We start from the raw sequence: 13,547 nt of genomic DNA on the forward strand, positions 1-13,547 counted from the left end.
ATCTGGAGTCAGAAGTAGAGATTAGCATCCCTGCTGAGCTGCTTGCCAACTGTGGAAATTTGTACAGACACTTAATACCCGCGGGGCTCAGTATTCCTGTCTGTAAAATGGGATTATCCACGACAGCCTTGATGGGTTGCTGTGAAAAGAAACTGAGATAGTACGGCAGCTGAGAACACCTAGCTCAGTGACTGGATGGTGAATACTGGCAACAAGCTCTCTATAAACCCTGTGCCCGAGGGGAGTGACTCTGTTTGTTTTTCTCTTTTGTGTGTGTGTGTCTGTGTGTGAGCCTATGTATGTTTCTGTTTGTGTGTTTGTGAAGCAAACAATTTTTTTAAAAATTCTATTTTATTTAATTTTTGGCCATGCCACACAGCATGTGGGATCTTAGTTCCCTGACCAGGATTGAATCCACAACCCCTGCATTGGAAGTGCAGGGTCTTAACCACTGGACCGCCAGGGAAGTCCTGACAGTGTGTGTGTTTGGTATGTTTCTGCGTGTGTGTTTGTGCGTGCGTTGTCTATGCGGTGGGAGGTGGGAGGTTAGAAGGAGTAGGGGCCAGTCAGAAAGTAGAAATCCCTGAGATTTGGGATTGGGGAGCCCATCACTTAAACTCGGGTCTCCTGGGTGACCTTTGAGTCCAGGGTGCCTCTTTGGGAATTATCCTCCAAGATGGTTTTCATATTTGGCGGTTTCTCTCCCGTTCTGGTTTTCGTCTTCTCTCCTCGACCACAATTCGGCCGCTGCTGCTGCTGCTGCAAACCTGTACACAGGATCCTGGTTGTTTCAGTGTCTGGATCTCAGTGACAGAATTTTTCCCTCTGTTTATCCAGCAGTCACACCTGATTAATCTAAATCAATTTGCAAATGTCTTTGTTTACATGGAAAATCCTTTGGATAAACAAGAATTTTGTGATACAGTACACACTAGAACAACAACAACCAAAAAAAATCCCACTCCCTTAAAAAGAAAGTTTCCTGACCTGCAGACACCCAGGCCATCCCAGACCGTTTTCAGCCTGGACAAGCGAGCGGCATCTGTGTGTGCTTGGCCTGATGCAAGCGCAGAGGGAGTCCTTGTTTATTTATTTGGCTGAGTCAGATCTTAATTGTTGGGTCTCAGTTGCAGCACACGGGATATTTCGTTGTGTCAGGCGGGATCTTGTTGAAGTGCATGGTATGTCCCTTGCATTGCAAGGCAGATTCTTAACCACTGGGTTACCAGGCAAGTCCCCCAGAGTGAGTCTGTTGCAAGTTTCTCTAGAAACTGCTCCCCCTACTTCAGATTGTCAAGGTCATGATAAATCATCACAAACAGAATAACAGTGCTATTTATTTCCCTACTGTGTGAGCCACTTTGGAGGTCAGAACTCTGGGGGATCCTGGTATAAATCAGTTTCTTAGGGCCTCAGTAACAAAGTACCACAAACTGGTGGCTTAAAACAACAGAAATGTGTTCTCTTATAGTTCTGGAGACTGGAAGTCCAAAATCAAGGTGTTGGCAGGGTCGTGTTCTCAGCAGCTCTGGTTTGGGGGGGTGGGTGATGTCCCTCCTTGCCTCTGCCAGCTTCTGGTGGTGGCCAACAATCCTCAGCATCCCTTGGCTCAGAGTCGCAGCCCTCTAATCTCTGTTGCATCCTCTGGTGGTTCTCTCCTGTGTGTGTCTCTCTCTGCATCTCTCCTCTTCTTATAAGGACACCAGTCCAATATATTGGATTAGAGGTCTGTCCTATTCCATTATAATTTCATCTTTGCTAATTACATCTCCAATGATGCTATTCCCAGAAAGTTCACACACTGAGGTCCTGGAGAAGAACTTCAACATATCATTTGAGGGGACACAGCTTAACCCATAACAGAAAGAGGTTTGGAGCCGGGACATCTGGTTTCACATCCCAGACGTGACTTTTGCTGACTGTGGGCAGATGATTTTCTCCCTGAGACTTAATTTCTGTCTCTGGATAATGACTGTAACAGGCTCTGCCTGGCAGGACTGACCTGTGATCAAGTGAGAAGGTGTAAATTGCCCCGTCTCAATTTTCCTCCATAGCGTTGCTTCTGTCTCCTTCTCACAGGCCAAATTGGGAGGTATTGGGTTGGCCAAAAAGTTCTTTTGGGTCTTTCCATATGATCAGACAAAAAACCTGAGCCAACTTTTTGGCCAACCCAATAGGAAAAATATTTGTCTTTTAAGCTTCCGAGAAAAGTTTACAGAATTTGGAAGAGTTTCTGTTACAGATAAAATTCATGCCATGTGGATTAGATGGTAAGGAGGGTCAGTCCTTAAATGCCATCCTAAACTGACAACCATCCATCCACTTGTTGCAGATGACACAAGAGCCCACTGGATTCAGTGTGCTTCTGGAATTATTTAGTCTGTTAACATCTGTTCACATAAAGATGTGACTAAATAAAGGGCTTTGAAAAAATGAAAGAGGTGAGATCCCTCATCATTCAGTCCCACCTCTGTGCTCCCCATGAACCTTCAATGCATTCTATAGGGCAGTGAGGTGGTATTGAAACTGTGACTGTCTCCCCACAAAGTGTGAGCCCTGAGAGCAGGGTGACAGTGCTATTTATTTCCCTACTTAGAATGTTCCAGTTATTTATTGCTGTATAACAAACCACACTAAAACTTAGTGGTTTAAAATAACATGCAATTATCTCTAAGGTCCTGGGGATTGAGTGGGCTCCACTGGGCAGTATTCACTTAACACAGTCATGATGGGAGGAAGGCTGGGGCTGGATTCATCTGAAGGTCACCCATTCCGATGTCTGCCTGGGAGGCTCAAATACGCGGGCTGGGCAGCTGGAGCGCCTTGGGCATTTCCATCTCTATGTGGACTCACCATGTGGTTTCTCCCACATGGTGACTTCAGGGTACCTGAAGTCCTTTGGTAACTCAGGACCCCAAAAGAACATGCCTGAAAGAGACAGCGCCAAGCAGAGTCTGTATTACTTTTATAAATGGGTTTCCAGGGTCAAGCTGGGTTCCTTCTAAGAGAGTCACAGAGGCCAGCCCACAGTCATGAAGGCAATCAGGACTTTTATTTATTTTTAAAATTTATTTTTATTTATTTATTTCTTGGCCATATTGCATGCTGCAAAGCATGCAGAATCTTCATTCCCCAACCAGGAATCTGACCTGTACCTCTGCAATGGAAGGACAGAGTCTATTTTTTTTTTTAATTGGAGGATAATTGCTTTACAATGTTGTGTTGGTTTCTGCCATACAACAACGTGAATCAGCCATGACTATATATATCTCTCTCTATATGCCCCTTCTCTTGAGCCTCCCTTCTACCCCACTACCATCCCACCCCTCTAGGTTGTCACAGAGCACCAGGCTGGGCTGTCTGTGTTATACAGCAGCTTCCCACTGGCTATCTAGTTTTACACATGATAATGTATATATGTCAATTCTACTTTCTCAATTAGTCCCACCCTCTCCTTCCCCCACTGTGCCCACAAGTCCATTCTCTATATCTGCATCTCCATTCCTTTCCCACAAACAGGTTCATCAGTACCATTTTTCTGGATTCCATGTATATAATGTTTGCTTTTCTCTTTCTGCCTTCACTCTGTGTAACCAGGTTCTAGGTTCATTCACCTCACTACAATTGACCCAAATTTGTTCTTTTTTATGGTTCAGTTGTTCCATAACTTTATCCATTCATCTGTCAATGGACATCTATGTTGCTTCCATATCCTGGCTGTTGTAAATAGTGCTGCAATGAACATTGGGGTGCATGCACAGAGTCTTAACCACTGGATTTCTAGGGAAGTCCCCAGACCTGCCTTTTAATGAGAAAAGCATCAAAGAATTGACAGACATGTTTTACAACCTTTATGGAATAGATAGGGGGTTGCTGTCTTATTTTTTAATTTTAAAAAATGGTGATAATAATATTTCTTGCTGCTGCTGCTGCTAAATTGCTCCAGTTGTGTCCGACTCTGTACAACCCCATAGACGGCAGCCCACCAGGCTCCCCTGTCCCTGGGATTCTCCAGGCAAGAACACTGGAGTGGGTTGCCATTTCCTTCTCCAATGCATGCAAGTGAAAAGTGAAAGTGAAGTTGCTCAGTCGTGTCCGACTCTTAGCGACCCCATGGACTGCAGCCTACCAGGCTGCTCCATCCATGGGATTTGCCAGGCAAGAGTACCGGAGTGGGTTTCCATTAATGCTTCTTAAGCAGTTCCAAATCCAAGCATTAGGTATAAATTAAGCTATTATTGAAATTCTAAAGATGCTGATTCATGTTAACATGCTGGATTTTTTTTTTTTTCAAGAAAATCAGAATTGGGCAATTAGTTTGATCTTAGCCTCTAAGGAGGCTTCTCTGGTGGCTCAGATGGTAAAGAATCCGCCTGCAATGTGGGAGACTTGGGTTCGATCCCTGGGTTGGAAAGATCCCCTGGAAGAGAGCATGGCAACCCCCTCTAGTATTCTTGCCTGGAGAATCCCCACGGACAGAGGAGCCTGGCGGGCTTTAGTCCATGGGGTCACAAAGGGTCGGACACGACTGAGAGTCTAAGTGCACACAGCCTGTAAGGAAACCATCAGACACACACACAGAGTTATGTATTATAACTGGCACTCGTGGGCCATTTTTACCACTCAGTGAAAGGTCTAATTTTATTGAAAACACTTGAAGGATTAATCTAATATGAAATTGCTACAACTACAAGCATACACTTTTTGTTTTTTACCTTATCTCAAGTTTTTCTCTTTTTTTTGTCATTATAAAGAGGATGATTTCTAGTGTGAGGGCAGACCTCACAGACAGCATACAGTAAGTAGGTGCTCAGTACCTGTCTGCTGAATTGACTTGCTGTAAAACAGCATCCGGGAATTCCACTCTATACTGAAGCAGACGTTGTTTAAGTGATGCCCATAGAAACAGCTGGTCCTCAGGTCTCAAAGTCTGCTTTATCATAGAGCTGGATTGAGAATAATTACCGTGCATGAATATTAGAGTTCCCCCAGAGAAGCACAAAAGCTCTGAGTGTCACGCATGCATGCCTGCTAAGTCGTGTCGGTTATGTCTGACTCTCTGCAACCCTATGGACTGTAGCCCGCCAGGCTCCTCTGTTCAGGAGATTCTCCAGGCAACAATACTGGAGTGGGTTGCCATGCCCTCCTCCAGGGGATCTTCCCGACCCAGGGACTGAACCTACGTCTCTTATCTCCTGCATTGGCAGGTGGGTTCTTTATCACTCGTGCCACCTGGGAATCATAGGAGATTTATTACAGGCATTTAACGGTACACATTTTGAGAATCAGTTAACTTTCTACAACAATGTGTTGTCCCCAAGTCTGCTGTGGGTATGAGGCCAGCAAGCAGGAAAAGAAGATAACTTTGCAATGGGGAGAACAAGGTCAACCTGGAAGCCAGAAGAATAGGCTGGAACTCCAAGGAGGCTGCGTCTTATTGGATCTCCAGCTGGCCTTTTATTTCCTTCAAGCCCATGACCCTGATGCCTTCAGACAGGAGTCCCCAACTTCCAGTATCTAATGCCCGATGATCTGAGGTGGGGCTGTTGTACTCATAATAGAAATAAAGTGAAAGTGAAGTCGCTCAGTCGTGTCCGACTCTTTGTGCCCCATGGACGGTAGCCTACCACTCTCCTCCATCCATGGGATTCTCCAGGCAAGAGTACCAGAGTGGGTTGCAATTTCCTTCTCTAGAGGATCTTCCCAACCCAGGGATCGAACCCGGGTCTCCTGCATTGTAGGCAGACGCTTTACCACCTGAGCCACCAGGGAAGTCAGTGCACAATAAATATACTGTGCTTGAATCATCCTGAAACCATCCCCTGCTCCCCATTTGTGGAAAACAGTCTTTCATGAAGCCTGTCCCTCGTGCCAAAAGGTTGGAGACCACAGCCTTAAGGTGAGCTACAGAAGAACTGGTGCTTCCCCACAGAAGCACAAGGCCCAGGTGGACACGAACAGGTTCATTCACATCAAGTGACTTGCTGGGAGCCAGAGAGGGAAATCCTACCCGTGGCAAAGGTCAATTGGGGAAGAGGCCTGACGGGCAAAGGCTAATCAGGACTCGAGGAACCCCCTGGACTTACCTGAGCATCTACCCCAAAGAAAACCGGAGTCTGACTGCTTTACTATCTTACGCCTCTTACCAAGTCCTCTAACACTTACAGGGGCTTCCCCCCAGCCACCTTTCTCTGAAAACATTAATTCAGAGCTGTAGTTAAAAAGTTCTCCTCGGCTTAATAGGAGTGTTCCAATCCAAGCCCCTCTGATAGCTTTCTGACTTGCCTGACAAGTTTGTCCGGGCTCTTACAACTACGAATGTGACTGTTTACAGCCTCCCAGCCATGCAAGGACAGAAAGCCTAATATTCTAAAATACAGAAATTTGTTGAAGAAGTTAAAATCATTAGAATAGTACTAAAAAAGATTTCATTGTTGAATCAATGCTTGCTGCAAAGTTCCCATATTTTCTATCTATTGTATCCTTGGAAATATATTAATCACATATAGAGAAAATAAGTAGTAGCCTTTGATTTAACCACATCAGATCTTAAGTTAATAAATTCTTTTCTTGTAGCTCACTACACCCTTGCCTTATAGGAATGTAACCTTGTCTTGTGTCTTTGGAGAATAGCGCCTGACTTTAGGAAAATCACCTTGAAAGAATATAAGCCTTTTTCTAGCTGACTAGCCTTTGTTATGGAGAAGGAAATGGCAACCCACTCCAGTGTTCTTGCCTGGGGAATCCCAGGGACGGGGGAGCCTGGTGGGCTTCCGTCTATGGGGTCACACAGAGTCGGACACGACTGAAGTGACTTAGCAGCAGCAGCAGCAGCCTTTGTTAGGAGAGAGGGCCATAAACTGTTAGCAGGCCTCCTGGCCAGAAGATGATGTAAACCACCTAAAACTTTTGTATATCATGAGACATACAAAAATAAGCCCTAATCCTGATAAGGGTCAAGATTGCTGACCCCGCGTGATTTTGACGTGACTCTATACCTCCCTTTCTCTATTTTTTATGTGCACAACTTAGGGTATAAAAGCAGCACTGGAAAATAAAGTTTTGGGCCTTGCTCACTGAAGCTCGGTCTCCCCATGTCGTTTTTTCTCCTTTTCTCTATTCTCCTTTTTCTGGTTGAGATCCTTGAAGCGCTGGGCCCTCTGTGTTTAGTTATCTGCCTGGGCTTCTAAGACCCACTCGAGGGGGTGCCCTGGTGGGGTGCCTCCAGTGATTTGAGAGGGCGCCTGCGGCCTATGTAAGCAGAGCAGACCCCGTGCTGGGGTTTTGTTGGTTTCCTGTGTAAACCAAGGAATCATCAGCCCCTGTCTCTTTCTTTCTCTCTCTCGCTGACGCCGACGCTGTTCATCCCGAGGACACCCTGGGTCCATATCGAGGCAGGTCCCCGATAGTGACCCAAGAGTTGGGACCCTGACAGACAAGTTGAGCAGATGCTGGGGGAGCTCCGGGCATGAGTTCTGCTGCCCCCACAAAGGGAGCCAGGACACCCGTGGTGATAGGTGTGAGCCCGACACCCATTATGGGGGCTGGGGGTGCAGACTTCTCCATGTTGAATGGGTGGCATCTGCTTCCTGGGCAGGGAAGAGGGTACGCATGCTCATGGTTGGTGGACATGCAATTGCGACACCCTCCCCGGGAGTAACTTGGCAAAATGTATTAAAATTAGGCACACACGCCCTTTGACCCAGAATCTCACTCCCAGGAATCATTATATTAATGATGTATGGATACATATTCAATGTTGAATAAATTGTGAATAATTCATACTAATGTATCATTCTAACTAGTTCATTAAAAATAGTGAATTAGCACAATATCTGGGAGCCTAGAGCAATCTGCATGAGGTATTAAAAGAGAAGCCAGAACAGAGTGTGTATGTCTTGGACCCACTTTTCCCCTAAAATAATGACAAATATCTTGTGTACGTACATACACACGTATGTGTGTTCTTATTATATGTTTAGAAACGACTTTGCATGGAAAAGGTCAATGCTAGGTTTCTAAAATTGGTTGAGTGGAGTGGGTTGGGTGAGGAATTGGACAGGGAGACACATAAAGAGAAAAAGGCAGGTAGAAGAGTGGGCTGAACACAGATCTAGCATCATTTGATGATGGTGTTGTGTGTCATTGTTAGCTGCTCAGTCGTGTCCGACTCTTTGCAACCCCATGGACTATAGCCCGCCAGGGTCCTCTGTCCATGAAATTCTCCAGGCAAGAATGCTGGAGTGGGTTGCCAGTTCCTGCTCCAGAGGATCTTCCCGACCAAGGATCGAACCCAGGTCTCCGGCATTGCAGGTGGATGCTTTACTGTCTGAGCTACTAGGGAAGCAAAGGTGGCTTTCAGTAAATCTTTTCAGATGCACCCTCAACTGTTTAACTCTCCTCTGACAGTGGACAGCAGGGCATGTGTATACAAAATAAACAAACGTAACAAGGTCCTCTGATCTCTGCAACAACACTCCTCTCACCTCAGATAAACTAAGGGATGACAAACTGCCACAGGTTCATCATGGAAATCTGATGATTATCTTTCTTAAATCATCAATTGAGGTTGTTTATGTGTGTTTATATGTAATTTATCCTTACGAACACTCTTTACCTTGAGGTGTATTTAGCTTATTATTAATATAGACATTTCATCCTTCTTAGGTTTACTTTTTGTATGAGAAATTATTTTCCAGCCATTCAGTTTCTTCTTGTTTTCATTCACTTTCAAGCTGTCTTCATAATTAAGGTGCTTCACTTGTAGACAATATATAGTTGGGTCTCTTTTATCCATTCTGAACATACTGTTTTTTCTTTTTAAATGTGTTCATTTATTTATTTGGTTAGATAGCATCACAGACTCAGTGGGCATGAATTTGAGCAAACTCCACGAGACGGTAAAGGAGAGGGAAGCCTGGTGTGCTGCAGTCCATGGGGTTGCAGAATAGGACACGCCTTAGTGACTGAACAGCAGCAACATTTACTTATTTTAGGCTGTGCTGGGTCTTTGTTGCTGCACAATAGTTTTCTCTGGTTGTGGTGATTGAGGGCCACTCTCTAGTTGCAGTGTGCAGGCTTCTCATGGCTCTGGCTTCTCTTGTTACAGGGCACAGGCTCTAGAGTGCAGGCTCAGCAGTTGTGGAGCACAGGCTCAGGTGTCCTGTGGCATGTGGAATCTTCCCGGACCAGGGGTCAAACCCATGTCCCCTGCATTGGAAGGTGAATTCTTAACCACTGGACCTCCAGGGAAGTCCTCACCGTTCAACTTTTTAATTGGAGTGTTTAGACCATTAACATTTAATAGGATTATTAATAGGATTAGGTTTAGTTTATTATGTGTTTTCTGTTTGTCCCATTGCTACTTTTTAACGAATTATTAAGAGTAATTTTAAACTTACAGAGAACCTACAAAGATAGCTACAGATGGGATGTTTCATGACAGCCGACACCCTGATCTTGGACTTTCAGCTTCCAGAAATGTGAGAAATTGATTTCTACTGGGTGTAAGGCCCGCAGTCTACGGTATTCAGTTACAGCAGACTGAGACGCTAGTACAGAGTTCCGGTTCCCCTTAGTGTTAACATCTTACACTCCACCTTACCATGATCCATTTGTCACAAGCAAGAAACCCACACTGGCACGTTCAGTTCAGTCCAGCTCAGTCACTCAGTCATGTCCGACTCTTTGCGACCCCATGAATCGCACCACGCCAGGCCTCCCTGTCCGTCACCAACTCCCGGAGTTCAGCCAAACTCATGTGCATCGAGCTGGTGATGCCATCCAGCCATCTCATCCTCTGTCGTCCCCTTCGCCTCCCGCCCCCAGTCCCTCCCAGCACGTTATGTAAACTAATCTCCAGACTTGAATCCCATCAGCTTTTCCATTAAGGCCCCTCTTTCCAAGCCAGGGAGCCACCTTACGTTTGGCCGTTATGCCTTCTCAGTCGCCTTTGGTCTGTGGCAGCTGCTCAGTCTTTCCTTGTTTCTCGTGACCTTGACTGACAGATTTGAGGAGTTCCGGTCAGGTGTCCTGTAGAATATTTTCCACCTTGTCTGATGTTTTTCTTGTGCTTAGACTAGGTTTTTGAAGTCTTGGAAAGACTGCCATGGATGTGAAGTAACTTTCTTATCACATCGTATTGGGGGTTCAAGACACCAACATGACTCATCACTGGTGATGCTGACCTGTAACACTTGGTTAAATCAGCTGGTGTTTGCCAGGCTGCTCCACTGTGAAGGTTGGAAGCCAGTCACTAAATCTAGCCCAGTCTCATAGGAATTAACCTCTTACCTCCTAGAGAGGGAGCACCTACATATATGTGTGTGTGTGTGTGCATATATGGAACACCTGCATATATGTATATATATATAATATTATTTTAACTTTTTTGTAAGGAAGATTTGTTCCTTGTTACTATTTATTTCATCATTGCTTATATTATATAATGATGTATGCATGTATATTTATTTTATACTTTGTATTATAATTCAACTCTATGTTATTTACTTTGCTGTTCAGGGTGTTCTAGCTTTGGTCACTGGGAGCACTTCCAGGTGGGCTCCTGTGCCCCCTTGACTCATCCCTATTCTAAAGTTTTATGATTAGATCTACCCTGAACTTTTCAACTTTTCATATATATGAGTCAGTAAGAATCCCCTCCCCACTTTTTATTGCTTAACCTGAGTCGTATATCCGCCAATGGCAAGCAAAAAGTGACCCAATATAATAAATACTATATATATCTGCTATATAACAGATATAATATATACCAGACTCAAATATAATATGACTATTATAATTATCATTGAGGATTATTAAGCAAATATTAAAGTAAGTAGAAAAATAATCATATTCCAAATTTAGGCCAGTAAAATTACTGGTCTTAGAGAATTGAACTTTGAGTTTCCTGGAAGCCAAAAATAGAAATGTGATGAGTTGTATAACATTTCTCTGATTAAAGGAAACATACCAATTTCTTAGAGAGATTAAGTTATCCCTGATTCAGTCTTCACAAATATTTTCTCTTGAGAATCCTTCCTCGTGAGAATTCAAGCAGCGTGTGTGCATGTGTGTGCACACACAGTCTCTTAGTTGTGTCCGCTTCTTGCGACCCCATGGAATGTAGCCCGCCAGCCTCCTCTGTCGGTGGAATTTTCCAGGCAAGAATACTGGAGTGGGTTGCCATTTCCTACTTGGTGCAATCTTCCCAACCTAGGGATCAAACCTGTGACTCCTTCATTGGCAGGCAGATTCTTTGTCACTAGTGTCATTTAAGTAACATAAAGATTTTTCTGAAGATGCCTTAACATCCCAACATAAAAGCAAAAACCTTGTTAATGCAGTGCAATTTAGTAAAGACATTTATGTAAGAAGTTAACTTCTTGTGGTCTGAAAACCAGCTTTTTAATGCTGTAGACCTGATACACACCTGGCACTTGGGAAACTGGAGGAACAGATTGATTGCCTTAGACTATCTTTTCCAGATACCCTTAGATATTTGCAGGATAGCAGCCAAAATATGTCTTTAAAATAATACACACACTTAACACACATGTATTACTTGGAGTGTAGAAATCTCTAAGTCAGGATTCCAACTCTAGTATTTGACCTGAGTTAACATTGCAATTTCCACTGATGCTAGTGAATCTTGTGTCTATTTTTCTATCAGCCCAACAAATTCCTTCAAACTTAATTGCAGTATTTAGTGAGATTCTTCCTGAAGAAAGTGCTCCTAACTCACTAAGGTTAATAAGCTTGAATGCAAGGAGAAGTATTGTTGCTGTTTAGTCTCTTAGTCCTGTTCAACTCTTTGCAAACTCATGGACTGCAGCATGCCAGGTTTCCCTGTCTTTTACCGTCTCTCAGAGCTTACTCAAACTCATGTGCATTGAGTCGGTGATGCTATCCAACCATCTTATCCCCTGTCATCCTCTTCTCCTCCTGCCCTCAATCTTTCCTAGCATGGGGGGGGGGGTCTTTTACAATGAGTCAGCTCTTCACATCAGGTGGTCAAAATATTGGAGCTTCAGCTTCAGCATCAGTCCTTCCAATGAATATTCAGGATTGATTTCCTTTAGGATTAACTGGTTTGCTCTCCTTGCTGTTCAAGAGACTCTCAAGAATTTTCTCAGTACCATAATTTGAAAGCATCAATTCTTTGGTGCTCAGCCTTCTTTATGGTCCAACTCTCACATCCATACATGAGTACTGGAAAAACCATAGCTTTGACTGTACGGACCTTTGTCAGCAAAGTGATGTCTCTTGTTTACTGTTTAGGTTTGTCATAGCTTTTCTTCCAAGGAGCAAGAGACTTTAAATTTCATGGCTGCAGTCACTCTCCACAGTAAATTTGGAGCCCAAGAAAATAAAATCAGCCATTGTTTTCCCAATGGAAACCCCCTCCTAAGGAGTTCCTGGGCAGTCCAGTGGTTAGGACTGTGTGCTTTCACTGCCGAGGACCCAGGTTCTAGCCCTGGTAGGGGAACTAAGATCCCACAAGCTACGCAACACAGCAAAGGAAAGAAAGAAAGAACAAATATCTCCTTGAAGATATTTGCTTTTGTTTTTGTTGCTTTCCCCCTCCCTTGTAACTTCAGATGTGCTATGCCTTGGCGTTTTTGGGCTAAAACGGACTTCTGGGCATTCCCTGCCTGGCTTCTCTGGATCAACATCAGACCTCCAAACCCACATTTTATTTGCATCCAAGAGCCCACCTGACCTCAGGCTGGCCCACCTCCTGACTTGGAGGCCATCTCCAGAAAGGTTTACCTTCCAGCAACTGAGTTAATCCGCTTACTGAGGGTTGGGCTGCCTCTTACCTTTGGATGGTATTTTCCTGTCACCAACCCGCTCTCTCTTTTGTCACTGAGTTTCTATAGTACTGGAGGATTTAAAGCAGGACAGATTAGCCTAAGTGAAAGACTTTGAATCCCATCGCTCCTGTAGAGCACAGGAATTCCAGCCCCCAGGGAGGCTGGTGGCTTGGAAGGAACTCCAAATAGTATCCTGAACCCTGGCCTTGGAAGAATGGTTTGTTCAAAACACTCGGAGGCCTGATTTAAGTCAGTGTGGCCAGAATGTGGACCAACCATATGCCACACAGCCAGCAGCTTAATGCCTGTAGGACGGTTTACTTGATGCTTCTTTAAGTCACTTTGTGTTTTAAAACTTAAGTGCATTTATTTCAATTTTGACACCTCCTGGTCCTGATCCTTATTGCAAAATTCAAGCTTAAATTGAAGAAAGTAGGGAAAACCACTAGACCATTCAGGTATGACCTAAATCAAATCCCTTACCATTATACAGTGGAAGTGACAAATAGATTCAGGGATTAGATCTGATAGACAGAGAGCCTGAAGAACCATGGATGGAGGTTTGTGACATTGTACAGGAGGCAGTGATCAAGACCATCCCCAAGAAAAAGAAATGCAAAAGGGCAAAATGGTTGGATGAGGAGGCCTTACAAATCGCTGAGTAAAGAAGAGAAGCAAAAAGCAAATGAGAAAAGGAAAGATTGAATGAAGAGTTTCAAAGAATAGCAAGGA

The 13,547-nt window shown here is 44.2% G+C and overlaps 1 non-coding gene across 1 annotated transcript; it reads right to left on the reverse strand.

The window, feature by feature from the left end:
• Window positions 1-5,700: 5,700 nt before the first annotated feature.
• On the reverse strand, window positions 5,701-5,772 carry TRNAC-ACA (transfer RNA cysteine (anticodon ACA)). The gene has a single exon. It is a non-coding gene; the product is annotated as a tRNA-Cys (tRNA).
• Between the last annotated feature and the right edge of the window lie 7,775 nt (window positions 5,773-13,547).

Source organism: Moschus berezovskii, chromosome 21 (assembly GCF_049115385.1).
Source record: "Moschus berezovskii isolate FMDL1 chromosome 21, NW_MosBer_1.0, whole genome shotgun sequence".
In the NCBI taxonomy this organism is placed as follows: Eukaryota; Metazoa; Chordata; class Mammalia; order Artiodactyla; family Moschidae; genus Moschus; species Moschus berezovskii.